This window comes from Triticum urartu, chromosome 1 (assembly GCF_003073215.2).
Source record: "Triticum urartu cultivar G1812 chromosome 1, Tu2.1, whole genome shotgun sequence".
In the NCBI taxonomy this organism is placed as follows: Eukaryota; Viridiplantae; Streptophyta; class Magnoliopsida; order Poales; family Poaceae; genus Triticum; species Triticum urartu.
Window position 1 is genome coordinate 473,517,994 of NC_053022.1, and position 16,798 is coordinate 473,534,791.

A 16,798-nucleotide genomic window follows, 5' to 3' on the forward strand; every position below is an offset into this window, starting at 1 on the left:
CCGGCGCGGGCAGCGGCCAGTGCAGGCGAGCACGCCGTCGGGCGCAGGGGCGAGATGAGGCGGGCGGCGCGCCTCGGGCCGGGGAGGGCCCGGATCGGGCTTCGGCGGGCCGCGCGGGCGCGGAGGAGAGAGAAAACGGCGGCGGGGTGATGTGGCAGCACCGGATTGGCTGTGGCGGTGTGTCCGGCGGTGATCGGACGTGTCCGGCCGCGCGGAGGGGAAAGAGGTCTAGGTCTAGGGTGGATTTGATCCGGAATTTCGAGAGGGGATGCCTTTTTATAGGTAGGAGGAGCTAGGAAGCTCCAAACGAGGTGCGGTTTTCGGCCACGCGATCATGATCGAACGCTCTAGATGATGGAGAAGGTTTTGGTGGGTTTTGGGCCAAATTGGAGGGGTGTTGGGCTGCAACACACACGAGGCATTTTCGGTCCCTCGGTTAACCGGTGGAGCACCAAACGAAGTCCAAATGGTATGAAACTTGACAGGCGGTCTACCGGTAGTAAACCAAGGCCGCTTGGCAAGTCTCAGTCCAATCCGGAAATGTTTAATCCCCACACACAAAAGAAAGGTAGAAATTACCACCGGAGGAGAACGAAGCGCCGGAATTCAAAACAGACAACGGGGAAAATGCTCGAATGCATGAGATGAACACGTATGCAAATGCAATGCACATGATGACATGATATGAGATGCATGACAACGACAACAACACACAGAGACAAAAACCCGAACCCAAGAAAATAAAATAACTTAACGCCAGAAACGGCAAGAGTTGGAGTACAAATTGGGAAAGTCATATCCGGGGTGTTACACTCTCCTAGCTTGTGAAACCAAGGCTATGATCACCAAAGCTATGGAAATCAAGGCAAATGGAGTCCAAAGCTCTGATACCACTTGTAGGATCGAAAGTATGTCTAGAGGGGGATGATTAGACTACTTGACCAAATAAAAGTCTAGCCTTTTCCCAATTTAAGTCTTGGCAGATTTTAGCAACTTAGCACTAGTCAAGCAATCAACCTACACATGAAAGTCTAAGAGTATAGTAGCAGAATGTAAAACATTACACATGAAGGTAAAGGGAGGAGTTTGGAGGGAGCAAACACAATGTGGACACAGAGATTTTTGGCATGGTTCCGATAGGTGGTGCTATCGTACATCCACGTTGGTGGAGACTTCAACCCACGAAGGGTAACGGTTGCGCGAGTCCACGGAGGGCTCGACCCATGAAGGGTCCACGAAGAAGCAACCTTGTCTATCCCACCATGGCCATCGCCCACGAAGGACTTGCATCACCAGGGTAGATCTTCACGAAGTATGCGATCTCCTTAACCGTACAAACTCCTTGGTTCAACTCCACAATCTTGACGGAGGCTCCCAAGTGACACCTAACCAATCTAGGAGACACCACTCTCCAAACGGTAATAGACGGTGTGTTGATGATGAACTCCTTGCTCTTGTGCTTCAAATGATAGTCTCCCCAACACTCAACTCTCTCTCACTGATTTGGATTTGGTGGAAAGAAGATTTTGAGTGGAAAACAACTTGGGGAAGGCTAGAGATCAAGATTCAAATGATTGGAATGGAATATCTTGGTCTCAACACATGAGTAGGTGGTTCTCTCTCAGAAAATGAATGTTGGAAGTGTAGGCATGTTCTGATGGCTCTCTCCATGAATGAAGAGTGAGTGGAGGGGTATATATAGCCTCCACACAAAATCTAACTGTTACACACAAATCACCAAATTCGGTGGGACCGAAAAATGAAACTCGATCAGACCGATTTAGTTCAAAATCTGAATGTTAGGATTTTCGTTGGGACTGACATGTCAACTCGGTGGGACCAATTTCATTAGGGTTAGGGTATAACGTAATCTCGGTGAGACCGATTACACAAACTCGGTGGGACCGATTTTGGTAATAAGATAACAAGAGAGTTGGTCAAGCAAACTCGGTGGGACCGATTCGCTCATCTCGGTGAGACCGAAACATTACGAAGGGGAAACAGAGAGTTTGCATTGCGAACTCGGTTGGACCGATCGCTCATCTCAGTTGGACCGAAACGTTACAAAGGGAAACAGAGAGTTTGCAATCCCATCTCGGTGAGACCGAGATCCCTATCGGTGAGACCGAAATGACTAGGGTTTGTGGCAGTGGCTATGTTAAATGAACTCGGTGGCGGCGGATAGAAAGTTTCGGTGGGGCCGAGCTTGACTTTTGGTTTGGGACATATGTGGATATTAGAAAGTAGTTGAGGGTTTTTGGAGCATATCACTAAGCATTTTGAGCAAGCAACTCATTAAGCAACACTTCATCCCCTTTTAAAAGTATTGGCTTTTCCTATAGACTCAATGTGATCTTGGATCACTAAAAGTAAAATGTAGAGTTTTGAGCTTCAGAGCTTGAGCCAATCTTTTGTCCTTAGCATTTTGAGGGGTCCATATTTCTAATCCATGCCATGCCAATCATTGAGCTTTCCTAAAATATTTATCTTGAAATAACATTAGCTCAATGAGCTATATGTTAATAATTACCAAAACCATCTAGGGATAGTTGCACTTTCACAACTTATCAGCGGTGCGTTCAAAATTGCCTTCATGACCATATTGGACGCAATGTTCATGCTTATGTGGATGATCTTGTTGTGAAATCTAGGAAGAAGGAGACCTTGATAAATGATTTGAAAGAGACCTTTGACAATCTCCGGGTCTACAAGATGACGCTTAACCCGGACAAGTGTGTCTTTGGTGTGCCAGCAGTCAAGCTATTAGGTTTTTTGGTTTCTGAAAGAGGCAATGAAGCTAACCCGTAGAAAATCAAGGCTATCACTTTTTTGACTAAGCCGGCATGTATCAATGACGTCCAGCATTTGGCGGGTTGTATTGCAGCTTTGAGCCGGTTTATAAGCCATTTGGGAGAGAAGGCTATTCCTTTATATCAGATGATGAAGAAAACATATCACTTTGTATGGAGTGATGCTGCTAATCAGGCTTTTGAGCGTTGAAAAAAAATTGGCTAAGCCGCCAATCCTTGCAGCTCCATTGATAAGGAACCCTTGCTCTTATATGTAGCTTATAATAGCAGAGCCGTCAGTGTAGAGGTTGTTGTGGAAAGGAAAGAATCAGGCAAGGACCATCTGGTTCAGCGGCCGGTTTACTATGTTAGTGAGGTTATCATTGAATCTAAGCAGAGATACCCACATTGGCAGAAGCTAGTTTATGGAGTGTTCATGGCTAGTCGTAAGTTAAAGAAGTATTTCCTTGGTCATCCCATCACCGTGGCCAGTTATGCTCCTTTAGGGGATATTATTCAAAACAGAGAAGACACAGGTCGGGTGGCCAAGTGGGCTATTGATCTTGGACCCCATGGTTTGAAATATATGCCTCGGACAGCCATCAAGTCTCAAGCACTTGTGGATTTCATCAATGACTGGACAGAATTATAGATGCCCGAGGAAAAGCCGGATAACACATATTGGACTATTCATTTTGATGGATCTAGGCAATTGGAAGACTCAAGGGCTAGAGTTATTTTGACTTCCCCACGAGGTGATAAATTTTGTTATGTCTTAAGGTTAATGTTCCCTTGTACTAACAATGCAGCTGAGTATGAGGCCTTTCTCCATGGTCTTCGGATGGCTAAAGAGATGAATCTAAGCCAGGTGAGGTGCTTTGACGACTCAGATTTGGTGGCTCAACAGGTTTCGAGAACTTGGGATTCCAAGGATCCACTCATGGCGGCTTATCGCCGAGAGGTTGATGCTATTCATGGTCATTTCAAGGGCTATCAAGTGGAACATGTTGATTGCAGGAGAAATGAGGTCGCTGATTCTTTAAGCCGGCTGGGGTCCCAGCGTAAGCCGGTACCACCCAATATTTTCCTAGATATTTTATATAACCCTTCGGTTAAATTGCCTACAGAGGAAGATCATGTTGTTCCTGACCCGGAGGCACAGTTGGTGGCAGATCTTCATGCTATTCCTGATTAGACAGTTCCATATTTTCAATGACCCAGGGTGAGTTGCCTGAGGATGAAACTTTGGCCAGGCAGATAACACGGCGGTCTATGTCGATGACTATTGTCAATGGCGAGTTGCACCGATGCAGTGTTACAGGGTCGTTTCAGTGCTGCGTTTCTCCTGAGGAGGGCCATCAGATTCTACCAGAGATTCATGAAGGAGATTGTGGCCATCATGTCGGCTCTAAGCCTCTCATGGCTAAGGCTTTTCATCATGGGTTTTATTGGATGACGGCTCATGCTGATGCAGAGGATTTGTTTAGCAAGTTTGATGGTTGTCAGAAATTTTCAAGACGAGCTTATGTGCCAGCTCAAGAATTGAGGATGATTCCAAGTACTTAGACGTTTGCAGTCTGGGGGTTGGATGTGGTTGGGCCTTTTAAGCGGTCCAAAGACAATAAGACTCATCTCTTGTAGGCAGTTGACAACTTTACGAAGTGGGTTGAGGCAGAGCCGGTCAGCAAGTGTGACGCGGCAATGACAGTTCAATTTATCAAAAAGGTGATTTTCCATTTTGGCTACCCTCACAACATCATAACTGATAATGGCACTAATCTGTCCAAGGGTGCCATGAAAGAATTCTGTCAACGAGAACATATTCGTCTTGGCGTCTCGTGAGTGGCCGAACTCCAGTATAATGGTCAAGCTGAAATAGCCAATCAATAAATCCTGAGAGGCATCAAACCTCGGCTTATGGTCCCTTTGAAGTGGATGCAGGGTTGTTGGGTTGAGGAGTTACCTTCAGTGCTTTGGAGTATCGATACTACCCCCAACAGATCTATGGGTTACACGCCTTTCTTCATGGTTTATGGAGAGTCGAGGCGGTTCTTCCTAGTGACACCCGTCACGACTCGCCCCGTGTGGCGGCTTATGTTGAAGCTGATAATGAAAAAGCACGTCAGGATGCCCTTGACGTTTTGGATGAGTAGCGTGACCTTGCGGCGGCTCGTTTGGAGATTTACCAGCAAGATCTGCGCTGCTATCATAGCCGCCGGGTTATAACCCGGACCTTTCAAGAAGGTGACTTGGTGCTCCGGCTCATCCAGGATCAAACAGACATGCACAAGTTGTCCCCACCTTGGGAAGGGCCCTTTGTGGTCAGCAAAAATCTAAACAACAGGTCATATTACCTCATTGATATTCGAGAGCACAACGACTCACGCAAGTCTGAGGAGGAGACCCGCCGGCCGTGGAACATTGCTCATCTTTGGCCTTATTACACCTGAGCCACCGGCTCTTGTGATGTACATACTTTTACCAATGCATATATTATGATTAGTATAATAAAGCTGGCATCCCTGATAATTCAGGGCCTCTGTCGTTTCATTTCTGAGTATCTGAGTCTTTATTGTTAATTCATAAGATCACTTGGGGGCTTCCTGCTCATTGAGCATAGCTATGACTACCCTCTTGATCCGGCTTGCACGCCTTGTTACAAATAACATGGGGGCTTCCTACTCACTGAGCATAGCTATGATTACCCTTTGATCCGGCTTATACGCCTTGTTGCAAACGACTTGGGGGCTTTTTTTTGCTCAAGTTGAATGGTGGCCAAAGAGAACTTGCTATAATGTGCAGTTCAAACATAGGTAACCTGCCTTGATGGCTTGTTAAAGGTCACTTGGGGGCTTCCCGTTCAATGAACATATCTATATTTACCCTTTTGATCGGCTTGGATGCCAGGTGTATTCACCAAAAATCTAGGTTATCCTGCCTTTGTATGTTTGCCACTCCGCCCAGGTAATACTAGAATGACTCGCTGAACTCTTGACAGTCAATCTTATAAAGACCCTGAACTTGTCAAAGTTAAAATGGCGATTGGTCATGTGAGGCCCGGCTTACAGGTTTGAATAAAGGATTAACTCAGTGGCTGTGCGGCCCTTGAATAACACTTGATATTGAGGTTTGGCAGCCTATGAAAGCCTTGTTTTTCTGGTTTGATATGTTATTTGAACATTTTTTGGGTTCATCTTTTGTACGATATTGACATATGGTTCAAAATGATTCAGGTCATGTAGCCTTAATCTTTGTGCATATCTGAGGGTTTTGATAACCTAGCCTGGCTTTGGACAATAAGTCGCCAGTATGTTTTGATTGTGCACTTAGAGCGCTGCGCTCTAAATCTTTGGGTTGTTACCCTTGCTGCATCTGGTGTGATAAGCCAGCAGTATGAACAAATTTCACAGGTATGTTGTTTACTTGTTGTATGAATATGTGAGCTTTTGATAACGTGCCCTGGTTATGGACTATACTGTCTCCAATGGCTTTTATATGGGACATCAGGACCTGCCCTGGTGTGAACCGCCAGGGCACATGTTGTTTACTTGTGTACAGGGCTTATGATAACATGATCAACATGATTGATGAAAATTATGAGCATAAGCAGCGGATCTTCAACATCAGATCGGGCGGCTCAAAATGTTATACGCATAAACATGCACGATGGCATGACAGATCATGGTTTTTCATCTAGCCTATTACATGGCTCCCCGAGCCCAAATGATTAAGTGTTTTTAGAAAAGCACAGTACGGTGATGCAGATTAAAGAACCGCCCCATGGATCAAGTCTCCTGGTCTTGCTGGGTTGAGGCTTCCGGGTCATCCTGCGCTGGTTCTTCTTCTTCCTCCGTCGTCTGGAAGTTAGCGATGACCAATCGATGCCAGTCAAGGCTTAAACTCAGCTTCATCATTCATAAATTCAGACGGGTCAATTTCAGGAGAAAAAGTATGCTGACGGATTGGAGGCATAAGATCCACAACATCGTAAGTCGGTGTCTTCATCTTTGAATTATCTGCTACGTAAGCCGCCTGATATCTTGAAATGCCAGTTTCTTCAGCGAGTTTACTTGCCAGTGGACGCATCTCCTTTACGCAAGCAGCAAAGTCCTTCTGATCAAAAGGAGACACGTCCTCTTTAAAACCAGGGCATCCAGTGGACAGCTCGGTCGGGTCTAATTCTGCCTGCCACGCCTTCACCCGGCTCAAGGCGGTTATAGCACTGGCTCTAGCAGATGACCGCTTTATTCTTCAATCTTTGCGGGCAAGACAGTGAGTTTGGTTAACACATCCCTAATAAGAGATGGTGCTTTCTTGGTGTGTGAGATGGTGGCTATTGAGCGGTGAACACCTGTATATAATTGCTCCACCAATGTATAAACCTCCTTTAGCTTTAACAACATATCTTGACCAAGATTGGTACTCTTGGGGCCTGTTCAACAAACACGCAGTTAAGTCGCCAGGCGGGTTAAGAAGTTGGGGATTGGGAAAGATCACAATGTCTAGTCTTACTTACCAAAGATAGCGGCAGTCATCTGTGTAATATGGCGTTTTTAACCAGTGAGCTCTGCGGTGACCTCTTGCAAAGAAGCTTCAGCATTTTCTGCTCTTTGCACCAAGGCAGTTTTTTCTTCAACCCAGGCGGCTCTCTTTGCATCAAACCAGTTTTGAGCTTTTCCGTCTCATCCAAGCTAAATATGAACTTGGAGTCAGCTTTCCGGGTCTCAGAGTCTTGCAATTCGAGTCTGGTCTTCAACTCATCCAATTGAGATTGAAATTGAGTGGAGGCATCCTATAAGCAAGAGGTGGAATAAGGATCAGCAGCTATGTCACAGTACAATATAGAAAAAGTCCCAAGCCCTTTGCAAGCAATAGCACTTGACACTTGGGGGCTAATGGGTGCATAAGTTCTTTTATAAAGCAGGAACAAACAAATCCGGTTTGTCTTTTTTCAAAGATAAGCTGGCATGTGAGGGCTATGAGGTGAGATTTTATTCGGAAGATAATTTAACTGATCCAGCTCATCTTTTTTTAAGGCAAGCTGGTTCATGGGGGCTATGGCTTGAAGTCATTACTATGATATAATGGTTGAAGTCTTTGCCATAGTCACTATGATCTTTCCTATGACTAAGACTTGGGGGCTGAAGGAATATATCTTAAATAGACAAAGCAGAAGTTTGTACCTCATATTTCTGGTGCATTTGTTTGACCATGTCAATTTGAAGATCGCGGCTTGTGTGCACTTGACTGAGGTAGCCCAAGAGTATTTCACTAATGCCCAGATGAGAGTAATTGGCCATATCAAACTTGACCTTGTGCCTCTCAATCAATTCTTCCTTGGTAGAGTGTTTGGCAAGGATAGTGGGGTTCCCCGGCTCTTGGAAGCCAGTGTCGGTGATCAGAACATCTTTAGTACTTTATTCAGAAGGCTTGATTGGGCTTGGCATCTTAGCACCCAAAGGGTCAATATTTACATGGTCGGTGGAGGCGTCAGGGTTCTCTGGTGGCGGGTCATCAGCAAGTTCCTCCGGGTGTTGCACGGAGGCCTCAGACACTGGTGCTTGCTTTTTCGGTTCATGAACTTTTGGGTCATCGGCTAGTTTATTTGTTTTTGCCTTTTTACTAGGCTTTGCTATCCCATTGCAAGAAAAGATTGGAGAGGTCAGTATATATTTACAAGTATTAAATAACAAAGTCAAAGGTCATTACCCAGGGGCAGTCTTAAAAGCCGGCAGCTGGGTCTGAGATGAGTCGCCGGAAGAGGAATGAGACGCTCCCTGATAGTTCGAATCAGAAGGAGTAAGTGGTTGGCGAATAAGACCCACCTTTGGATAAAAGGAGTTTGAGTTCTGAGGCACCTCTTTCCGGCGCTTGCACGGGATTGGTGTGTTTGGTAACCCGGAGGATAGCTCTCCGCCTCCGCTAGTCCGAGTTCGGCGCCGGTTCTCATGCTGTTTTTGCTTCAAAATAAAGTTGGGATCCAAGTAAGCTAAGGGGTGAGAAAACCTTACTTTCCGGGTTACTTGTCAAATTTTCTATCTTGGAAAGGCTCTGAGTTGGAGGAAATAATAGTTACCTCTTCATCACCTGCCTGGCTGGTCTCCGCGTCATCCTGATAGCAATCAGTGTCAATAAGATGATTGAAAAAAGAGCCAAGAGAGTCAAGATCTACCTCCGACTCATCATCATCATCATCATCATCATTCAAAGTGAATAGTTCTGAGGTGGTTGATTTCTTCTTATTCTTCTTCGAGGCCTTGGCTGCTTTCTCCTTCTTGTCATACTTATTGTTCCAAAAAGCACATCCATCATGCATAAGTAACAAGAGGATAAGGGATGTGCATATTATGTAAATAGTGAGCAAAAGGTAGAGTCAAATGGAGAGCTTACGTCTGGTGGCGGGCTAAGTTTGCAAAAGGGGTTCAATCCCACCTTTCTATAGTTCTCCAAGCTTTCCCCGAGAAGGGTCTTTGTCATGTCACTGATCGCCTTATCAGACAAACGTATCTGGCAATGGTACTACGGGTCCTTGACATCACCAGTTATGAGCACATTAAGCCAGGTCGGCGGCTCAAGGGCATCACCCTCCAAGCAACCCAGCAACAGACTAGGTCGACACCAGTTAACCCGTTGGCCAGCAAGGCTCTAACCTTTGAAAAGGTAGGCATATATTTTGTTCGTTCAACGGTGGAAAGCCGGTCCAGAAGAGGGTGCCTTGGGTTGAGCCAGTGATCACGATAACCCGACAAAGGATTTTCTTCAGCTGGTGATGTGTCTTAGCAGTAGAACAAAGTTTGATTCTAGTCCTTAGGATGACGTGGAAGCATAGGAGAAGGAAAAATGGCGTCTCTTCACTATTGAATCGAGACTCCCCCAAGCTCTAAGCTAGGCCCGTCAGTGAATTCATTCTGGCGGTTCAGGTAATAATACTCTTTGAAGAGTTCAATGAAGGGTTCTTCTTGAAGATACACTTCGCAGAAGAATTGGAAGTTACAGATATTTGAAACAGAATTGGGTCCGATGTCTTGGGGATGGAGTTTAAAGAAATGCAGGGCGTCACGAAAGAATTTTGACCCAGGTGGTGAGAAGCCCCGATTTATGTCGTCAGCAAAAACAATAACCTCATTTTCCTTTGGTTGAGGTCTAGTTTCGTCTGGGCTTGGAACACGCCAGTGAATGACATTCTTTGTTGACAAGATGCCTGTCTTGACTTAATCATCAAGCATTTCTTCTGTGAGGATGGACGGAACCCAGCCGCATGAAGTGATGGTCTTAGTCATGATTGCGGTGCACGGCCTAAAAGAGATTATTTAGAGCATGGATAAACAGAAATGTGTAACCGGGTTATGTCAACATTAATTAGCAATGTGAAAAGGGATTCAAAGTTAAGCCGGCAGGTACTTGGCGGGTTACAAGTTATCCTTTAAACCACCATGAAGGGCTAATGGCTACAGATCCGGAGCGAAGTAAATTTTACTAAGTAATGGACAAACAAGTTCCGCAGATTGGTTCTCTGTTTTTGGATCTACAACAGTTCAGAAAATAAAGTAAAATCTAAACCTAAGGTGGCGGCAGCAGAAGTCTTCATGTGTTCAGATGAGATCTTCTACACAAGGGGTATTTTTTTCAATTGAAAATGAAGACTAAAACTATTACCGCATGTCTTTGAGGTTGAAATTCAGATCTAACTATACAAACTAAGGAAGTCAGAGGAAGAACGACGACAAACTCTGATGAACTTCGACGAACTGGGAAACCGTAGCATATCGAACACGAGTCAAGATACGTACCTAGAGATGTCGATGAACCGCGGAGGGGCACTATCATTCTCTGGTCGAGGTCAGGTTGATGCAGCGGCCAAGGTTGATGCAGTCGACGGAGGCGGGGGAGCTTCGGGGGTGTCTATCATCGCGAGGAAGGAAAAGAAGAGGCATAGGCAGGGGTAAAAGTGAAACCATGGGCCCTTGTCCCTATTTATAAGGAGATGGATAAATGGCATGCGTGGGAATTGAGGAGGCCGAAAAATGACTATGTGGCTATGCGGACGCCTCAATTTTCGGGAGGCCTACTAAGGATACAGATCTGATAAGATGTTTTGGGCTTTGTGTGAAGTTAATGCAAGGTGATGTCATGGCGGGTCAACACAATTATAAGATGTGACGTCATGGCGGGATATAACAAGTTCATGAAAGTTGACGATGGAAAATTCTGCTAAAGACAAGTATTGAAGATTGATATGAACAAGTTCAATTCAACCTGGGGCCTAATGTTGGGGATATAACTATTGGGTATGACCCGGCCAGGAGGGGACGGGTCATGCCATTGGCGCCTTAAGATGAAGTGGCCCAAGAAGATATGAAGATGGCGGTTCATAGAGCAAGCTTATTGATGGCCCAAGACCCGGGGGCGACTTGATGCCCACGGGTGTGAGCTGCCATATGTTTAACTTGTATTGTAAAGCAAGCTTAGTTGGTTATCGAGCCGAACACGTTATGTATGAGCCGGCCAGGACTCTGTAAGCCGCCAAGCATCAGCCTATATATAAAGGGGTGACCTGGCGGTGGGTTAACTCATCGAGAACTAGGTCAGGCGTATTCGCTCCCTGGTAATAGAAACCCAAGCAATACAACCTAAAGCAGGAGTAGGCTTTTACCTCATTGAGAGGGGCCAAACCTGGGTAAACTCTCTGTGTCCTTTGTCCCATTTAACCCTTTCAAGCTAACCTAGCTACGATGGTTCCACACCTAAGTCCTTTTGCTAGGGCATCTGTCATGTCAAGTCCAAGACAGTAACTATTCACGCTGATCATGCTGCTATTAAATATCTTATGGAAAAGAAAGATGCTAAGCCTGGACTGATTAGGTGGGTTCGAATTTGGTTTGCATATTGTGATAGAAAGGGAGTTGAAAATCTTGTAGCAGATAATTTGCATAGGATGGTAAATGTTCTTGATGACCCACTGCCTATTGATGATAATTTTCTTAATGAGCAACTAGCTGTTATAAATGCTTCTACTTCTCGCAATAATCCTTGGTATGTAGACTATGCTAATTTCATTGTTGCCAAATATATACCACCTAGATTTACATACCAGAAAAAGAAAAAGTTCTTCTTTGATTTAAGACATTACTTTTGGGATGACCCACATTTATATACAGATGGAGTACATGGTGTTATTAGGCATTGTGTACCAGAGCATGAACAGTAACAAATCCTCTAGAAGTGTCATTCCGAGGCATACAGAGGGCACCATGCCGGAGACAGCACTGCACATAAGGTACCACAATCTAGTTTCTATGGGCCTACTCTCTTCAAGGATGCGCATAAGTTCGTCCTTTATTGTGATGAGTGTCAAAGAATTGGTTCATATTGGTAGACGTCAGGAAATGCCTATGAATTTTTCACTTGTTATTGATCCATTTGATGTTTGGGGCTTTGATTATATGTGACCTTTTCCTTCTTCTAATGGGTATACTCATATTTTAGTTGTTGTTGATTAAGTTATTAAGTGGATAGAAGCTATTCCAACTAGTAGTGCTGATGACAACACATATATTAAAATTCTTAAGGAAGTTATCTTTCCGAGGTTTGGAGTCCCTCGGTATTTAATGACTGATGGTGGTTCACATTTTATTCATGGTGCATTTCCTAAACTCCTAGCTAAATATGATGTCAACCGTAGAATTGCATCACCTTATCATCCTCAGTCTAGCGGTCAAGTTGAATTGAGCAATAGAGAAATAAAATTAATATTACAAAAGATTGTTAATAGATCCAGGAAGAATTGGTCTAAGAAACTTGATGATGCATTGTGGGCATATAGAACTGCTTACAAAAATCCTATGGGTATGTCTACCTATAAAATGGTCTATGGAAAAGCATGTCATTTACCTATGGAATAAGAACATAAAGCTTATTGGGCACTTAAATAACTTAACTATGATTTCAAACTTGCCGGTGAAATGAGGTTATTTGATATTAGTTCACTAGATGAATGGAGAACACAAGCTTATGAAAATGCCAAGTTGTTTAAAGAAAAGGTTAAAATATGGCATGAAAAAACAATACAAAATTAATTTTGGTGATCAAGTTCTAATATACAACTCTTATTTCAGGTTCGTTGTAAGAAAACTTCTCTCTAAATGGGAAGGACCATATATCATCGAAGAATTATCACTCTGGAGCTATCAAAATTAATAATGTCGAGGGCACAAATCCTAAGGTGGTTAATGGGAAAGGATTAAACATTACATTTCATGTAAACCCATTAACACGGAAACCAACATTATTCAAACAATGATAACAGAGGAGCATATAAAAGAGACCTTCCGGAATGTTCCAGAACCCTAAAAAGTAGTAGGTATGTGATACGTAAGTAAACCGACTCCAAAAGTTCCATATAAGTATTTTTTGTTTGTCTCGGAATATGCAAAAAAATAGTAAAACAATAAACAATCAGGAAAGTGCACGAGGGAGCGACAAGCTCAGGGGGCGCGTCCAACCCCGTGGGGCGCGCTGTGTGAGCTCGTGGCTCCCCCGTGGACTTTCCCGACTCCGTTTCTCCCAGATTACATGTCCTACATGGGAACAATTCATTATATATACTCCTTGTTGTTCTGACCTCCGCATCACAAGTTTCTCCCCTATTCTTATTTCGGTCTATTTTTCTAACAGATCTAGAAGCGCCATGTCGCCCCCAAGTTCATCTAAGGACAAGTTCTACAAGAGGGTCACCAACCCTTACCTCCCGGAGGTGATTAAGCACCCTCAAACCATGGAGCTTCATGAGGGGGTCCCCACATCCGGGACCTTCAAGGCCCGAAGAAAGAGGGAAGCAAGAAGGTCACGCTCGAAGAAGTGGAGCATGAGATTTTCAAGTGCCAAGGGATGGTAGAACGCGGGCTCAGCGCCAATCACTCCATGATTACCGAGTTCGTTCATGAGGACAAGTGGGACTGAAAGGAAATTGGAGATGCTATCTTCAAGCTCAATGATCGGATTGATCATCTTCAAGCCCACATAAGGTACTACAATCTTGTTTTTATTGACCTACTCTCTTCAAGGATGCACATAAGTTTATCCTTTCTTGTGATGAATGTCAAAGAATTGGTAATATTAGTAGACTTCAAGAAATTCCTATGAATTATTCACTTGTTATTGAACCATTTAATGTTTAGGATTTTGATTATATGGGACCTTTTCCTTCCTCTACTGGATACACTCATATTCTAGTTGTTGTTGATTATGTTACTAAGCGGGTAGATGCTATTCCAACTAGTAGTGATGATCACCACACTTCTATTAAAATGCTTAAGGAAAGTTATCTTTCCAAGGTTTGGAGTCCCTAGATATTGAATGACTGGTGGTGGTTCACATTTTATTCATGGTGCATTCCGCGAACTTCTAGCTAAATATGATGTCAACCATAGAATTGCATCACCTTATTATCCTCAATCTAGCGGTCAAGTTGAATTGAGCAATAGGGAAATAAAATTAATCTTGCAAAAGGCTATTAATAGATCCAAAAAGAATTGGTCTAAGAAACTTGATGATGCATTATGGGCATATAGAACTGCTTATAAAAACCCTATGGGTATATCTCCATCTAAAATGGTCAATGGAAAAGAATGTCATTTACCTTTTGAGTTAAAACATAAAGCTTATCGGGAAATTAAAGAACTTAATTATGATTTCAAACTTGTCGATGTAAAGGGGTTATTTGACATTAGTTCACTAGACGAGTGAGAACACAAGCTTATGAAAATGCCAAGTTATTTAAAGAAAAGCTGAAAAGATGGCATGATAAGCAGATTCAAAAGCGGGAATTTAATATCAGAAACCAAGTTCTATTGTACAATTCTCGTTTCAGATTCCTTGCAGGAAAACTTCTGTCCAAATGGGAAGGACCATACATCATTGAAGAAGTTTATTGTTTCGGAGCTATCAAGATCAATAATGTCGAGAGCACAAAACCCGATGGTGGTTAATGGGCAAAGAATTAAGCATATATTTCAAGTACACTCATTAACCTTAAAACCACTATGATTCAAACAATTACACCGAAGGAACAAATAAAGGAAACCTTCCAGAATGCTCCAGAATCTTGAAAAAAGAATTAGGTATGTGATACGGTAAGTAAATCGACTCAAAAAATTCCATAAAAATACTTTTTGATCATTTCAGAATATATATATATATATAAATTAGGAAAATTAAAAATAGTCAGGAAAGTGCATGAGGGGGCCACAAGCTTAGGTGGCACTCCCCCCTAAGGCACGCCACCCAGGCTTGTGGGGCCCTTGTGGACTTTCCCGACTCTGTATTCATCCCGAAGACTTGTCCTGCAAGGGAAAAATTTATTATATATACATTTCATTGTTTTAACCCTGTATCGCAAGTTCCTCCTCTGTTCTTTTTTCTGGCTATTTTTTTGACAGATCTAGACCGCCATATCATCATCAAGTTCATCCAAGGACAGTTCTACGAGAAGGTCATCAATACCTATCTTCCGGAGGTGATGAAGCACCCTCAAACCATGGAGTTTCGTGAGGGGGTGCTTCACATCCGGGATGTCCAAGGACCGAAGAAGGAGGGGAGCGAGAAGGCCAGGCTTTATGCGGCGGTGCAGGAAATCTTCAAGTGTCAAGGGATGGTAGAGCATGAATTTAGTGCCAACCACTCCATGATCACGGAATTTATTCGTGAGCATAAGTGGGACAACAAGGATATTGTAGAAGCCATCTTCAAGCTACATGACCAGGCTGACCATCTCCAAGCACAAATTTATGACCTACAAAACCAAAACTGTGAGTATGAGTCAGATTTAAGAGGATGAGCCTAGCTACAACTTTTAGGATTCTGGAGACTCATGCCTATTTCTTTGATGGAGAATCCCTACCTTGGAAGACGAAGGACAAGGCCACTACTTCATCACCACCATCACCAAAGAAAAAAGTTGAGTACACGTGTATGGGCACCACCCTTGGTTTGTTCCAAGCTTGGGGGAGGTGCCCTGGTATCGTATCACCATCACTTTTATCATTATCATCTATCTTAGTTCAATCCTTGATTATTTTGTGATTTAGAAGAATAAAGTTTTAGTATGAATTAGTTTCGAGTGCTTATTTTGTGATCTACCTAGCTATCTATGCAATCGAGTGTGAGAGTTATATAATAAAGAGTAGTTTGACTTGTGATGCTTTACTTTCTTGTTTCAATCTTAGCAATAAAAAGAATAAAAGATCGTATGATAATCCCATGGGGAGTAATGACTTCACATAAAAGAAGTATAACTGATATATTTTTTGAAGATTAACAAACACTGCATTGGTCATTGTTGCATTTCGTGAAAATTAATAAAGGAACATTTAAATATACCATCTTGGACATATTTTATGATTGTGAGCCTCCATTAAATATTCTCTTCTTGATCAAATAGTTGGTATTGGACAAAGAAGAAAACTTAATGAGTTATGTTTGCTTATATTCACAGTCGTGGATCCTCTAACATGTGGTGCTTGCTCATAATATTTTTCTAGCCAAAATTCGTACTAAGAAATACTTCATGTGCATCCAAAAACCCTTGAAACCATTTTCTTCCCATGAGAGTCCACCATATCTACCTATGAATTGAATAAGATCCTTCAAGTGAATTGAAAGGATCTAGATGACGACTAGAGGGGGCGAATAGGCGTTTTAAAACTTCTATGGATTTGGCTTTATCCTAATGTGGAATTAAACTAAATGGATACTTTTCAAGCACAAATCCTAAATATGCTAGGCTCAACTAAGTGCACCAACGACCTATGCTAAACAAGAGAGGCACTTACGAAAACTAGCAAGCACAAACTATATCACAAGATACAGAAATGTAGGAACAACTAAGCAATTCTACTAGCACAAGATAAATCAATATGAGCAAGTATGAATTGCGCAACGTAAAGGGTGTGAGTATGAGATAACCACAAGTGAGTCGGGGACGCAGATTTATCCCGAAGTTCACACTCATG